Below are 17773 nucleotides of genomic sequence, written 5' to 3'. Positions count from 1 at the left end.
ATTGGTCAAACTAACATTTTTTGTCAATTATGTTAATCACAAAATAATTTGGTCAAAATATACAAAACATTATAACTTATGGGTTTAAGTGGAAAACAAATATCTATTTTTATAAATCTATGAATTGTTATAAAACAATTTGGTGATCATTACAGCATATCGATTAAACATCTTCGCAACACTAATACTATACAAAATAAGTAAACATTCTAATTGCTGGACTTGAAAGATTCTAACCATGCTTATTGGGTCTTCGTGACCCATTAACATGACTTTTGGGTCTAACATAAATAATACATATTGAGGTTCCTCCCCTAAGCATATGCAACATGCATCCTTTTGCTCTGTACTTTCCTTGACTATCACATGACTCCCGTCTCACATACTCGGACTGCAGATCTCCATAACCTAAACTTCTGTATCACATCAAATTGAGGTTCCTCCCCACAGAATACCCAGTTCTCCCCCACTTAGGGTTCGAACCATCGTCCCTTGGCACACCAAACAAGCCATACTACAGACTGACTCACCAAATGTGTCATTCCCGACTCATGGTACGTACCATGCAACACTCGATGATCTTCTAGATATTGACCAAACAACTCCAAGTATCTCGTATCTTAGATGAAAACCTCAAAATCCTCCCAATGTGACTGCCTTTAGTCACCCAAAATCTCATACCGTTAATGTGACATCCCCAAAATCACGGCCATAAAAGACCGATTTTAATTTATGCTTTTAAAATAATTTCAGAGTAAATCCTTTTGATTTGAAAGAGTTGCGGAATTTGTTCCCAAAAACAAAACATGATAAAACAATGTTTACCAAAGCATTTCATAAAAGAAATGTATTTTTCATTATATAATCAAAACTCGGGGTGTCATGTTCCAATACAGACCAATAAGCATAAACGATAACATTACAAGTCATTCAACAAATATATACATATGCAGACTTGTAAACAAAACAACTTGATGGTTCATCCATCTTACGCCCTTGCGCCACTTCCTGTAATACAAATAAAACTGAGTGGGTCAGGCTTGGGAGCCTGGTGAGCATATAGGGTTTTCAACCCACAATAAATAAATTATATTTAATTTCACCAACCAATCACTATCCCGATTACCCATTCCCGTTATCCTCACTTTACGTCCCTAAAACAAAATCTATCTCAAGGGACCTAATCTAGGATTTTCTTTGGGACGGACATTATTGCTAAGGGGTTTCCTCAACAATAGATATCCTAAAGGCAACCATGATGGGGATAGAGTACACCGGTGAACACATCGTTCACAACACCTACAGGTTAGGAACCTGCTAGCGTTCCATGAGACTGTCTAGAAGGAGTCTGTGGTCGTTATCCATACTCCGCTGAATAACTAGGTCAACAACAACAACATCGATGCCTCTCATCTGTTTCTTACATACCAACTATCTACGCATGTTCTACCCAACATATTAGTAGATAAAAATATATATTTTTATACATAGTTTAAAACCTGTATAGCATTTTCATCCGATACATATTTCACATAACAGATGAGGCATACCCACATAACACGTATTTCATAGAAAACAATTCAGATCTATGAGATTGAGAAGAGTGAATATACATTCACGCACATAACAACAAAATTATACACATAACACGTATTTCGTATAAAATACTTCATAATTATGCGTTAGAAGAAATTAACTACACACTCACTTGATCAGAAGATGATCGGACAGCACTACGGCTCGTAGAAGTAGTAATCCTCAGCATATCTGAAAGATCTCTACAAAAATCGAACTTCTCGCGGGCAGAGCTTCGGCTCGGAAACCGCACTTCTCGGGATCTTCGGGATCTCGGGACTTGCTTCGGGACTCGGGAATATTACCGGGGCTTCGGGGTATTTCTGGAACGCAAAACGATGCAAAACGGGAGAGAGAAGGGAGAAAAATAGCAAGGAAGCCGGCTGCCCTCGCATCCTATTTATAGGAGGCTGATGCCTCGTAGTACGCGGGGCGTACTGCCTCCGAAACGTCACTGCATGCGTCATCCGAAGTGTTGACATTTCTTGCTGTAGGTGGGGCGTACTCGAGTACGCGGGGCGTACTCCGGATGAGTCCGGTGACTCGTCTTCGGATAAGGCCGGATTTAATAATTAAATTTAATTATTAATTATTTAATAAACTTCGAAAATTCATATCTCCTTCATACGAACTCCGTTTTCGACGTTCTTTATATCCACGCGAAGGTGAGACTATGCTCTACAACTTTCGTTTAGACTCCGTTGGCTAATTTTGATTTATTTTTATTATTTATTTTTAATAGGCCGGGACAGAAAATTTCGTTATAAATTCATAACTTCTTCGTTTGATGTCCGTTCTCACCTAACTTTTTATCGCTTTGATACTAATAATGAGATCTTCGATTCTCGTTTAGATCACTAAGACTAAATATCGCTCTAACGTAAATTTCACTTTTTACGTCATTTAGCGGTGCCGGTTTTGTTGCGAAACTTCGATAGGTCATAACTTCTTCGTTATAACTCGGATTTCGGCATTCTTTATATCCTCGGAAACCTTGTTTCAACTACTACAACATTATCTAAAGATATCAAGTTTATTATACGCTTATATTTTAACGCTTGTTTTTTATTCTTAATTAATCAAACCACATAATTAAGCAATTAAGCACAAAACACATAATACTCAAATAATACACTTATATTATTTCAAAACGGGTTACAAAGGTTAACCTAGACTATTACATTGCTAAAATGGCAAGCCCAGAAACACAGACATTACAGTTAAACCACCAGACATCTCAACTGTTCCGAATTAGTTATGACTCTTAATATAAAAATAATGAACTATCACACACACACCTCATCTCCGATTCCTCAACCAACATTGTATCGTGTGAATTATTATAGAAGCAAGAGACCTCACTCTCACAGTCGAGACACAACGTAAACAACGAGCGCCTCCGCCCCAATGTACTCCTTATCCATCTCAGTCCCCTCTGATGACTCTCTCTCACAGTACAAGAAATACCTCGTAGCAGACATACCCCACATACTCTAGTGGAAATATCTCAACTATATGCTACCCCACAGGGTTTACCTCCAAACTCTGAAACCGGAAGCTTGTTATCTCTTTCGCTCCATACGAGAAGCAGAATTAGTGTAATTCTTGTCACAGAAAGTGACATCTCAACCATCGGCCGATCACTCAACCCAGACCGCAATCCTCCACATCGTATTATCTCCACTTTTCCTTAAGTCCTATGACCCAACTGGCAGCTCACCAGTCAAACTCCTCGGGATCTAAACTAAAATTTTCCTCTCAAGGTACACTCTATCGAAGCTCAACCGACATGACCCTCTGGCCCTACAGTTTACCATATTCATTCTCAGTCTGAACACCCATCATCGGATAACTGGTAAAGATGGAAACACACTCTGCTACGAATCATGGTACCGGAACCATTTTATCTCCCCTCAACCTGCTATTTATAACCTCTGGAGTTCTCCCTATTTCGAGTATAGGTCCTCTGCTTTCAGTAGTACGGACCCATAGTACCTGCCACATCTACTCATACTTTCCACAACGATTGTCCCAAACTTCCTAAGTAGCTGCTCAACCTCCTCGATCACCAATCCCATTACAGATGCTCGCTCTCCAGCGAGTACTCACTTTTAAACAACATACTCATCACACTAAAATTTCTCCCTAGGCTCTCACACTTTTCTGGCATCAGCTACTGAAGAACTCCTCATGATGCCAGCCATCTACCTCCTAAATATCACCATATTCACTTAGTAGCTTACTCCAATCATCAAGAGTTCCATAAAGCACAAAGCAAGCAGCATTCGGGCATGGAATAACCTCCACCGGCACATAAAGCCACTATAGCATACAACTCCACTCGCTCTATCCACAACTCAAAAGGCATCACCGAACTCAGACAATCCTACCTCTCGTGGTATCTAACTACTCTCTCAATAGATTCCTCAAATGCACATCTAGGTATCTCTCCTAGATTACTCCTCTACTCAAAGCTCTCTCTGAAAGGTTCCTGCTAGGCATTCCTACTCAGCACACACATAGATAAAATAGCAGATAATATCAATCAATAGCATCCACTAGACTAAGGCATCTTGAATAATGCAACTCTAGCCCTAATTTCTGAAATACCTAGCCTATCCTCTAACATGCAGCTCTAATATCTCATAATGTAAACAAGTAATGCAGCTAGGCATTCCTACTCAGCACACTACTCTGTCTCGTTATCTTTTTAAACTCTTACTCGTTTTAGAAAAAAATGATTTCTTTTTAGAAGTTTTTTCTCAAATCCTCAGTTTGAGTTTAGACATACCCAAGAGTACATCCAAATCCCTCAAACCAAGGCTTTGATACCAACTCGTAAACACCGTAAATTTTTGAACAAAGTTTTCATTTTTAAACCACATAAAACTCAATATCACATTTTCTCAAAAACCACAATGTATCAATTGTCAAAACACAACAAAATAAAATAACTGATAATATCCCAAAATCCACATTCATAATCTCGAACAGGAGTGTACAATCAAGCCGGCGCCTTCCAGCGATCCTGAGAAGTACCTGAAACACATTTCGCACAACACGGTAAGCACGAAGCTTAGTGAGTTCCCCTAAATACCATAGACACAAATAGTTAGCCTCTCATGGCTATGTCTCGATAAGGACCCTCTGGTCATGTGTCTCAGTAAAGACCCTCTGGTCCCATGGCTCGGGTCGGACCCTCCAGTCCTGATATCTCAGTGAGGACCATCCGATCTCACAACTCGGTTTGGACCCTTCGATCCTAACTCAATAAAAGCACATAATAACATATCATATAAATCACAAAGACATAATGCATGATATCCCATAACTCAGTATAAGCACATAAGTCCCTCCTATCAACTACTCTGGTAAGTATAGTGAGGAGAATCACCTCGCAAAGTAAAGCAATGTATTCCACACTCGACCTGCTGGTCTAATCTCTGCCTCTCCATGGCCTCCAAAATCCACAGTTGACCAAAACCCTAAAGTCAACGGAAGTCAACAGTCAAAACTGATCCAACTCTAAAAGTCAACGGAAGTCCGCACCCAAGTCAACAATCTATGTTGACTCAACTCGCCGAGTACAACTCATGAACTCGTCGAGTCCCTCAGAACACAGTAAATCGCGAAAACCCAGTTCTACTTGTCGAGTTGCTAGCCAACTCGTTGAGTCCATGCATCGTCTAGAAAACCATGAAACCCCACCTACTCATCGAGTTGTCTCATCAACTCGTCGAGTCCACTCTGAATCCAAAGATGTGTAAAAACCTCTCAACTCGTCGAGTTGCCTCACCAACTCGCTGAGTCTGTAACGCGTCCAAACTATCGGGGTAAACCCTAACCGACTTGTCGAGTTGTCTCATCAACTCGTTGAGCCGCTTAAGTCTATTATCTCATTTAGACGATTTAAGGCAGAACTAAAACCCCAAACTCTAGATCTAGCCTCTTAAGGCTGAAATACCATTTAAAGCTACAAGCTTTACGTCCATACATGAAACCTAGGGCTCAAATTTCCAAAACAAGTTCCATTTAGGGTTCTAAGCATAAAAGTTCTCCTCTAGCTAGATAAAGCTTGGACCTTTGGGCTTAAGGGACCTCACAAGGTCCAGATATGAAGTCTCAATCTCTTGGCAAGCTCAAAATACTCAAAGTCTCAAGGAAAGATGGAAAAAGCCCTAAAACTTCCTAAACCGAGATCTAATCAAACTAATGAGCAAGGTGGTGACTTTTTACCTTCAACAGAAGCTAAGGATGGATAAACACTGGATCCAACAGTGCCTTCTCCTTCCAAGCCTTGATACTATTTTCTTCTCTTCCAAAAGTGCACTAGAATGACCAAAGTTAGCTTTTATTTCTCTTTCTCTCTCTATTTCTCTCTCTCCTCTCTCTCTCTCTCTCTCTCTCTCTCTCTTTTTTTTTCTCTCCCTCTCTCTCTCTCTCCCCCATCTCTCTCTCTCTTTCTCTCTCTCTCACCTTTAAACCAATATAAAGATTGGGGTTTCACACAGGGGAGTAAGGTAACATGGGAGGCGGAAATAAGGGCTTAAGGTCATTTAAATAGGACACAACCTTATAAAGTTTGGGTTTCACTACCAGACTCAACTCGTCGAGTCTATCCCTTCGACTCGACGAGTAGGCTGCATATCCTACGCAGCCAAATCAGCTTCTACACGATGAGTCGGGACCAATCAACTCGTCGAGTTGGTCCTATAACGTGCATTATAACTCTTAATTTTCATCTCCTAGGTTCGGGGTGTTACAATTCTCCCCACTTGAATTAGATTTCGCCCTCGAAATCGCCCCTTAACAACACCTAGCTCGAAACCAATAACCCGAGAAGCACCACCGAAAATCTCATTTTATACAATAATCTCCCTCCCTAGACACCTGTAACAAAATAGGAACTCCCAACCCGAAGAAGGACAGGCCCCCTTTTTTCGTGTCCGTATCAGCTTTGACTCTCCCAAACTCGGAATCTGTAGTGCTTTGTTTCTATGACAGACCGCCATGTAGAATATCACCATGCCAATCACTCATCGAATCACAGACCGATAAAATACCTCTAACTCTGATCATCTCATTACGACTGATGGGTACAAGTCCTTGACCATAAGTGGATGCTGACCACTCATGTCAGGCAGACCAGTCTATTCAGAACCCATCTCTGACATCTACAATCATAAGCCCCAACGCTACCTCATGTTCAGATTCGTCTGATCCATGAGGTACCTCATACTCTTGTGGTCCATGTAAATGGTACAAAGAACCCCATAGAGGTAATGCTGCAAAATCTTGAAGGCAAAAACCACAGCCCCCAGCTCAAAATCATGTGTTGGATAGTTTGTCTTGTGAGGCTTCAACTGCCTTGATGCGTAAGCTATCACGTGACCTCGCTGTATCAAAACAACACCCATGTCAGTGACCGAAGAGTCATAGTAAACCATGAAGTCTTTGACTCCCCTTGACAAGGTCGGAATCGGTGCCTCGCATAACTACTGTCTGAGAGTCTCGAAGGTTGCCTGCTGCTTAGCCCCCCAACAGAATGTCTCCGACTTCTTGGTCAGTCGGGTCAAAGGAACAACGATCTTGGAGAAATCTTGAAAGAATCTCCAGTAATAACTCGCTAGACCAAGAAAACTCTAAATCTCAGTTCGAGACCTCGGAACCTCCCACTGTATCATGGCCTCTATCTTGTTCGGATCGACTAGAATACCCTTCTGGTTGACATGGTACCCCAGAAACTGCACCTCGCGCTACCAGTGCTCACACTTGGAGAACTTTGCGAATAGTCTCTCCCTCCTTAGAGTCTCCAACATCTCCCTTAGGTGCTCCTCATGTTGTTCCTAAGTGTTGGAGTAAACCAAGATATCATCGATGAAGACTATCACAGACTGATCCAACATCGGTCTGCACACGCGGTTCATGAGATCCATGAACGCGGCAGGAGTATTGGTGAGCCCAAACGGCATCACCGCAAACTCATAGTGACCATAACGAGTCCTAAAAGTTGTCTTCTGTACATCGTCATCTCTGACTCGCATCTGGTGATAACCAAACCGTAGATCAATCTTGGAGAACCAAGATGTGCCATGTAGCTGGTCAAACAAATCATCAATCCTCGGGAGAGGATAAAGGTTCTTCCCCGTTACCTTATTCAGCTCCCAGTAGTCTATACGTATGCGATATGATCCGTCCTTCTTCTTCACACACAGAACCGGGGCTCCCTATGGCGAACTGATCGGCCTGATAATTCTCTTGTCTAGCAGTTGCTGCAACTGCATAGAAAGCTCCTGTATCCCGGGAGGATCTAACCGATATGTTACCTTGGCTATCGGAGCCGTACTAGGGACTAGGTCAATCCTAAATAGGGGTGTCAAAAAAATCCGAACCCGATTAACCTGACATGACCCTAACCCGAACAAAAAATTTCGGGTCGAGTTTAATAGGGTCAAAATTATTAATCGAGTTATTCGGGTTAACCCAACAAACCCGAACTATAGTTAGGGTCAGGTTTAGGGTTGATTTTTTTTTTATAAAAGTAGGGTTTCAGGTTAACCCGATTAACCCGAATAAATGTACACTACAATATTTATGTATTTAATTCCACCTCACGTCTTTTATTTTTGTACATTATATGGCCTAAACTAGAGGTGTAATAGAATTGTTGAACTAAATATTGCTTTGCACAACTGGAAATTAATATGTAACATAGTAAATAATATGCAATAGTAGTTTACTTGGCCTAAAATAAAAAATACATAACTTCAAATCAAATGCATAATGCTTTTTACTTGTATTGTACAAAGAAAAAAAATAAACCATATGCATTCAAAGTCATTTGGATTTAACACTTCCTAAGTTAAGCTTCTAAAAGTAAGCCTTATCATAAATATGGCACAATATTTCTATCTTACATTGCAACCCGATTAACCCGACTAACCCGACCCTATAAACACGAAACCTGAATAACCCGAACCCGGATAACCCGTACATTAATAGGATTGGGTTCCGGGTGAATTTTTTTTATAAAAAACCCGACTAACCTGACCCGTTTAACCTGAAACCCAATCGGGTTGACCCAATTAACAACCCTAATCCTGAACTCAATCTGTCTCTCAAGAGGTATCCCAGATAAATCCTCCGAGAATACATTCGGGGTATTCTCGCACGATCGGTACATCATCCACTGTCGCCTTACCCTCATCCTGGGTGTCAATAACATAGGAGACATAACCTACACAATCTTGTTGAAGGTAGCGCCTTGCTCTCGCTGCTGAACATAGAGTCGGTCCACCCTGCGGCCTCTCGCCCTGAATCAATAACCCTCCCCCACTAGGAGTCCGAACTCTTACTAGCTATTGCTCGCAGTCGATCACTACCACATTGGGGCTCAACAAGTCCATACCGACTATAACCTTATTCCCTCGCATGGGAATAGGAATTAGATCCATAGAAAGTTCCTCATCGAACAAGTGCAATGTACATCCTCGGTGAACCCTCGCGACCCGAACGATCCTATCATCTACTATCTCTACATCAAGTGGGTAATCCAGCTCACCTGGAGCCCCTACGAATCACATGCTGAGTGCGAGCGACACAAAAGATCGGGTAGACCCCGAATCAAACAGTACCAAAGCGGATATACCGTTCACTAAGAACGATCCTATAACAAAACATATAAACATAAGCAATAATCAATATAAATAGAGAGATAAGGGGAAGATACATACCCTTCACCACGTCGGGAGCTGCTCGTGCATCCTTTGCTGTCAACTGAAAGGCCATGCTCCTAGCCACAGGCGCCTCTGCCTGGCCTTGACGGCCGTCTGTGATCCTCAACGTAGCAGGAGCGGGTGCTGTCACCTACCTTGTTGCTGCTAAAATCGGGAACTGGGACTGCTTGTGTTCCTTCTGATTGCATTGAAAGAAAATCAGATATGATAATATCAGGGTGGTGGTAGTAGTTGTACAATCTCTTCTCACGTGACCAGTTCGGCCACACTTGAAACGGCCTGAACTCCATGCCTTGCATGTCCCCTAGTGCAACTTACCGTATTTTCCACAACGGTTACGGCCCTGCTAACTCCTAGGTCTGTGGTCTGATACCTTGGGCTTCTTTCCTGAACTCCCTGATTGAACCACCTTGGGTTTCCTCTTTCTCTCCATCTCCAAATCCAACTCTCTCTCTATCCCTAGCAATCATATCCTCCAGTGTATTGCAGCTGGATCGGCTCACAAACTGGCGGATATCACTCCGCAATATCACATGATATCGGGCGTTTTTCATCTCCTCGTTCGCCCCGTACTGCGGAATAAGATGGGCGCTCTCCCTGAACATGGCGATGATCTTGGATATCATCTCAGTCATCTGCTGGAGATCCTGGAAGTCCTTATCAAGCTGTTGCACCTCGATCACATGTGCAAAATCGGCCACAAACTTGGCCGAAAAATCACTCTAGGTCATCGCATCTAGAACTGCATCATCTCCAATGGCTCGTCCGACATCCTCCTACCAATCACATGCCCTATCCTTTAAATGATAGGAAGCAAGTCGGACCTTGTCCCCCTCAGGACATCTGCTGGTACGGAAAGCATTCGCGACATCAGCCAACCATCTAGTGCTAACAATGGGGTCCCGACGCCCATGATAGTCAGGAGCTCCACAAGCTCTGAACTCCCGTCATGGCCGACACCTCAGTGCGGAAAACACTCAGTCTCTCATCCAAAAGCTCCAACATATCCTCCTTGATCGTGCCGAAGATCATAGGAGTTTGGTCTAGAGTACTTCACATGATCTCAGAGGAGATGAACTCCCTCATCTGGTCATCTAGCTGCCTGGCTTCAGAGCCCGAGCGTGATCCCTTACCAGCACCTGAACCGCTGACTGGTCTAGTGCATAGTACCACCATACTGAAAACACATCATAACAAACATCAAAATAGTAATCATATCTTGAGGGATCACATATACCACAAGTTCCCTGGATTCATCTCAGCCTTCCTTGATTCGAGTACGGATCCTCTGCTTTCAGTGGTATGGGCCCATACTACCTTCCACATCTATTCGTACTTTCCTCAAGAACTGCATTGACTTCACCAAGTCCTTTTTATTAATACTGCTTCAAACACTAATCTCATCCTAGGCTTGCCCTAGGGTAATCACCATCCCACTCTCCACCATCAGCTGCATAAGAAGTCCTTGCTATCTCCCCCTAACTAGCTCGTGAATACCATTACATATCACTAAGACTAGATAATTCTTCGAATGAGATATCCTACCCTACAACAGTTGGACTTAAACAAGAGCTGCAAAATAGAGCTAGACCTAACATTCTGAAAGTATTTAGTCCTTGCAATATGTAACTTAACATATTCGTTTACTAGTTAGTAGAAGTTAACTAGAACTCCTAAAAGTGCAAAGCAAGCAACATTCGAGCATTGAGTAAACACAATCAAGCATATGCTAGTTAGGCCATCATATCACTGACTAATCTATACTAGCATGCGGTTCACAAGCTGATACATATAACGAGAACATAATGTATCCTTCCTAGACCCTTAGCCTTAATCTAGCATGCAGTTCTCATAAACATATCATAACATAAACTTGTATGGGTAATTTGGGAGTACTCATTTGAGCTCGTTTTATTTCATGCACAATACCCTTTTCTCTTTGCAAAGTTCTTTTCTCTTTTCAAAATCATTTTTATGAAAATGATTTTCTTTTGAAATTTTTTATACCAAGTCCTCAGTTTGAGTTGAGACACACCCGAGAGTGTGCCCGAATCCCTCAAACCAAGGCTATGATACCAACTTGAAACATCCCAAAAATACGGTCCAAAAATTTCGTTTTAAAATATAAATAAAAACCATAATCGTTATTGATCATATAAAATCAGAACTCATGTATCTCAAAAATATCATAAACAACTATCAATATATCAAAATCATGTGACAAAACATCAGAGTAAATTATCCCAGGCTAAAAGCTGTGGTGTGACATGCAGTCATCCCAAGCTCTTCCCCTTGCTAGTGGAGGTACTTGAAACCAAAACTGAAAACCGTAAGCAAGAAGCTTAGTGAGTCTCCCCAAACTACCACATCCCATACATATAATCACATAATAACATACATTGGGCCTTGCCCACTACATTGGTCCCTGCCCAACATCGTACAAAAGTCCAACATCGGGCCACGTTCGGCATCAGATTGAAGTCCGACAGCGGGCCCCTCCCGACATCGGACCAAAGTCCGGTATACATATAACATATCCACAATCATATAACATAAACACATAACATAAACATATAAATATTTCCTCGAGCTTACCCCAACATCGGACCGAATCCTGGAACATATAAGCTAAACATTCCTCGGGCTTGCCCCGAAATCGAACTGAAGCCCATAACATAATACATACACATGCAAGAATCACGAAGACATCAAGCATACAAAACATTCTTCGGGCTTTCCCCGACATCAGATCGAATTCCAAAAGCATACAATCTACATCGGGCTAACCCCGGCATCAGACCGAAGTCCAGTATACACTAACAAACATAAATAAGCCGACATTGGTGCCTTCGACCCGTTTCTACTAGAGAAAAAATCACCTCACAAAGTTGGATACTAAATCTCTCGGTAAGGAATCTCTATCGGCTGCTTCCGTGATTCCCCAGCTAACATCATCATAATAACACCTAATCAATATCCAAAATATTTCTTAGGGTAAAATGACTACTTTACCCCCTGGTCAAAGTCAACGTTCTGGCCAAAGTTAACATTCTGGGTTGACCCAACTCGCCGAGTTCTATAAATCAGAAGTCCTGATATTACGATCCAACTCGTCGAGTCATCCCCCTGACTCGCCGAGTTCCTCTTCTACTTGTAGTCGCGATAAAACGAGTCAACTCGTCGAGTTCCACCTGGTACAGAATCGTGACCTCAACGACTTAACTTGTCGAGTTCCTCTATGGACTCGACGAGTTCCTCAGTCTGTTTGGGCCTTCTTAAAGCATTAAGCTCCTACTCTTCAGATCTAAGCTTCTTATCTCTCATGCATACTGAAAACACCCTTTTAAGGGTAAAATTTCTAATTTTACCCATTAATACTTCAATTTCATGGGTTTAGCTCAAACCCTAACCCTTTAGGACCTAAATCTTGGTCCATAAGCCATCCATACTCCAAACTAAGGCATATTCACTGAGATCTAGACTCTAAGCACTCCATGAACACGTAAATTTGTTGACTTCCCCCCTATGCCTGACCTTTTAGAGCTTCAAAAGGCTTAAATAATAACTTATAGCTTGCATGGGGCTTCCATGGCTATAAATTTTGCACCTTTATGCCATGTGAGCCCTTAAAGGTCATAGACCTGAAAGTATATCTACTTGGGCCATCCATGTCCCAAAGATCATGTTTCTTGAACCAAAAACCCCATAAAATGATAAAAGGAGATCTAACAAGCTATTAAGCAAGTTTGAGACTTGCTTACAAGAAAATGAAGAGGATGAGATGTTGTTTCCCGATCTACTATCTTTCTTCTGAATCCCCAAGCTCACCCTTCTTTAACAAGCTTCAAAACACACAATATTCACTCAGAAACAACTCACAAGCTCATACAAGTCACTAGGGTTTCGTGGATTAGGGTTTGGGACTTGAAGGCTGGGAATGAGGCTAAAAAGTGGGGATTAGGATGTTTAAATAGGATGCAAAAACCCAAAATTATGGTTTCATCATGGTAGCCCTACTCGTCTAGTCAAGGCTCTCAACTCGTCGAGTAGGCGACTTAAAAATCCCGCGGCTATTCGGGTTTCTACTCGATGAGTTTGGGGCTCCCAACTTGTCGAGTAGCTCTACAAAAGTGAGTAAATTATGATTAAATGCATACCAGGAACCCGTCGTTACAAAAAACTGTAAAAAAACATTGTTCTTATCAACATGAGCATCATATAATACTTGTACTCTACTATTGTTCTATTTAGCATTAAAATTAGATTATATTTTAAATAAACAATTACATATATCGTAACTTAATTTTTTTTATAACAAGTAATACTATTTGAGCTCACCCCCTATGGTTTGTGTATTTTTGCAGTACACAAACTTATTTGTTTGTCTTTGAAGTCCTTTTGTGTTCGTCAGTTTGGAAATACTCAATCGCTTTCTCCCCATTATTAGAATCCATACTTTGAGGGCTGGCTAACGCTCTTGGTATTGATGGGTTTTATAGGTTATAAATACATGTATAATACGAAAAAACACTTAATAATTAAGAGGGAACAAGCAATGTCATAACACTTTGAAGACAACATACCATGAATAACAAAACTAACATAACCCTAATAAATTCAAAATCATGGAATTAGAGTTACATACCATTGATTTGTTGTAGTAAAAAAATTACTTCAATCCTTTATTACCTATTCTAGGACTTGGTCAATCACTAGCTCTAGCAAATTTGGTGTTCATAGACTACTAGGTAAACAAGTATATGCAATTAAAGTGATCATTCACCTACGCAAAACTTGGAATCTAAGCAACAAAGATTGAAACTAATAACATGCTAGGATTTGATATATCAAACACAAGAAAAAACTGCTTCATAAAATCTATGAAAAGTAGAAACTAACACACAATATTAGGGTTCATCATTACTAAACAAAACTCTAATGATTTAGCTCATAATTGCAGAAAAGAAACACATAAACACATAGGAAATTAGGCTGGACATGATCAAATCTAATAAAACCGAATGAATGATGTGAAATCTTGCTACAATCTCTTAGTATCTTGATCTCCGTTCTTTTTATGTCTTCCAAGAAATTAATTTTCATATGTTTTCTGTCCAAAAGTCGTCTAGATCTCCAGGTTCTCCCTAAAGTTGATATAATGACCGGTATTTAAAGTTTCCCTCAAATTGGTCTTGATGTCGTGATCATAAGGGTGTCACGACGTGAACTTAGTGTATATCCCCTATTCGCCAAGGAAACTATATATCTCCATATAAAAATCTTCTAGGACACGTGGCCACGACGTGAAAAGCAATGTGTCACGTCGTGAGAATGATTTTTCTGGGTTTTGAAAGTTTTCTTCATGCCATGACGTGGGATTCATAACACCATGTCGTGGGAACTTTCTTTTGCATGATTTTATCTTCCTTAATACTCCTAGTTTCAGCTCCAGTCCTCCAAGTATCCAACTTTTGTTGCTTTTAGTCCTTTTTGTTTGAGAATGTTGTTTTTGGCTGCAAAATACAATTTAACTTAATAAGTACCAAATATTTTTTCATTTTACCAAAATCCAGCCGAATTTTATTAAAAGAATGCCTAAAAAATGTGTATAAATATGTCAATATCACTCCCATTCGCGAAGTTGATGTCCTAATGGAAATGACGCCTTGGTTGATTGATTTGTTCTTTCCACTTTGGTCTAGACTTGAGAGTGGTTGTTTTATTGGACGTACGCCTTAAGTATAAAAATGACAAAAGTTTAACATTGAATTTTGTCCTTAATAATATAAGGAATGTAATATGGAAATGAATGTATTTCGAATTATGTTATGACTAATGAATGTTTTGATATGGAACGAATTGTGGAAAATGTCTCTTTGAAATATGTTTTGCAAAAATGAAATGCTTTTAATGAAAATTTGTTAAATGTTTTGGGTTAGAAACCAACGTAGTTCACGAGACATTTTTATCTTACATATCTCTTTTTAATGTTATGTATGTTAGGTTGCAATTAAGGAAAAAAGTTGATATATGGAAGATAGAAGTTAAGAGATAAAGAATGGAGTGGAACTTGTTAAGATCTACCCATTCTAATTCTTCATCATTAATCAATTGTGGATTTGAGTTCATGGGATACTTGCATGGATTACAATCAATCTGGTTATCTTTCTTAAGTATTGGGTTTACATAATTTGTTTGTGTAAATGTGAGACCATCTTAATGTTGATTTACCTTAATACCTAAGTAGTAAGCTAACATGCCAAGGTCACTCATTTCGAATTCCTTCCTCACATGTTGTTTGAACTTAATTATCTCATCCTTATGATTTATGGTGACAATGAGATCCTCGACATAAATGCCGATTATAAGCATGATTCCTTTCTATATCTTCATGTAAACTGTATATTCTTGTGGAAATCTTTCAAACCCCATTCCTTTCATGTATTTATTTTATTAAGAATTCCAAGCTCGTGGAGCTTGCCCCAAACCATACAAATCTTTTGCCAGTTTGTACACAAATTTTGGTTTGTCTTTCTTTACGAATCCTCTGTTTGTGTTACATAAACTTCTTCTAAGTTTCCGTTTAAGAAAGCAAATTTTACATCAAGATGATGTACAGTCCATCCATTAGAAGCTGTAAGAGCTAGTATAATTCAAATTGTTTCCAGTCGAGTAACATGTGAGAACACCTCATTAAAATCAATTCCTTTTTTCTACACATACCCTTTAGTAACTAGCCTCGCTTTGTACTTTAATATTCTTCCTTTTGGATCTTTTTGAATCTTGTATACCAATTTTAAGCCGACGAGTCTTCTATTTTTTGGTAGCTCAACAAAACTCAATGTTTTGTTTATATCAGTTGCACTTAATTCACTTTTATTGCTTCCATCCAATCTTCACTTTCACTTGCACTTGATAAAAATTATGGTTCTTCTTCATCTTGTAGAAATATAAGTTCATCACAATCTTCATAAATATCGGCCAAGCTTCAATATTTTTTGGGCCTTCGCTTTTGGGTGAACTTTCAAGTGATGATTGAGATGTAACCGGGCTGCCTTGTGATTTAATGTCTTCATAAAAATTTGTATATGGATAGATATCTTCTTTTTGATCCTCGATGTCAAACACGGTATCAAAATTGAATTTTCCTCCAGTAGTTTCTTTGAACTTTGTTTTAGGTCCCCAGTCCCACTTTCTTTCATCTTTTAAAATTACATCCTTTCCTAATCAAATTATCCCCGTAGCTGGATTGAGTAGTTAACAACCATTTTTCCCCTTTTTTCCAAAGTGTACCAGCTTGTTAGTTCTATCATCGAGTTTTTTTGGTGTGTTCATACTACTTTTGCTTAAACACCCTTACATGATCGATGTTTGGTTTCTGACTCGTCCATAACTCATAAGGTGTTGAATATTTCAAGGCTTTTATGGTTATCTAACTTAGAATGTTGATTGCATGGTTCAACTCTGCTCCCCCCATAGGGTTTTTTTGGAACATTCATACCTTTCAAATTGCTTCTCTCCATCTCTACTACCATAAGGTTATGCCTTTCTACAACACCATTCTGTTGTGGGGAATGGGGTGTTGTGTAGTGATGTTTTAATCAAGTTTCATTACAATATGTGGTGAATTGTGTGAACATAAATTCACCACCTGATCGTTTCGAAAGGTTTTTAGTATTAAACTTGTGTTCTAAAATTCTTAAAAACATTTAAAGTGTCATTTTTATTTTTTTAACATGTAAACCCACATAAATTGTCTATAATCTTCAAAAAGTAGCATAAAATACATGTTTCCGACTAGTGTTGGTGGTGTTATCGGACCACAAAGATCTTCATGCACGATTTCTATCTGATCATTATCTTAAAACTTAGATTGCTTTGGAGAGTTTTTTAGAGTTTGTTTGGACATCATGCAAGCTTCACACAAGCGAGTAGGTACTTCGACTTTGGGCAAACTATCTATCATTTTTGTACCAACCAAGTGTTTTAATGCATTGAAGTTTACATGATTAAATTGTTTGTGCTAAAGCAAAGATGGTCGCCTTGCCTTTCAACTAAACACATCAATTCTACTTCTTCTAGTGTGGTTTTGTACAAAAGGTTAATTGACTCTTTAACTTTAATCGTAGCTTTCCTTATGCATCATGCATCTATAAGTATAGTCCATGCATCACAATGCAGTCTCCATGTTTAGCCAATTTCCCCAAGCTAATAACACTGTTGTATAACCTTGGTATATAATATACTTCTTTTATCAAACTACTTTCACCATTTTAGCACTTGTACATAATCGAACCCGTCCCCTCTATTCTTACTTTTGGAGAATCATCAACATGACATAACCTCTGATAGTTAGATCAAGGTTTCAAAATTTACCTTTTCTCCAATATTGTGGTTGTTAGCTCCGTTGCCGAGGTAACACACTTTTAATTGGGTTGGAGTTTGATCATTGGATCTTAGCT

The sequence above is a fragment of the Lactuca saligna genome, chromosome 9 (genome assembly GCF_052625555.1).
Source record: "Lactuca saligna cultivar CGN05327 chromosome 9, ASM5262555v1, whole genome shotgun sequence".
NCBI lineage: Eukaryota > Viridiplantae > Streptophyta > Magnoliopsida > Asterales > Asteraceae > Lactuca > Lactuca saligna.
Note: the sequence above shows the minus strand (reverse complement) of the source record.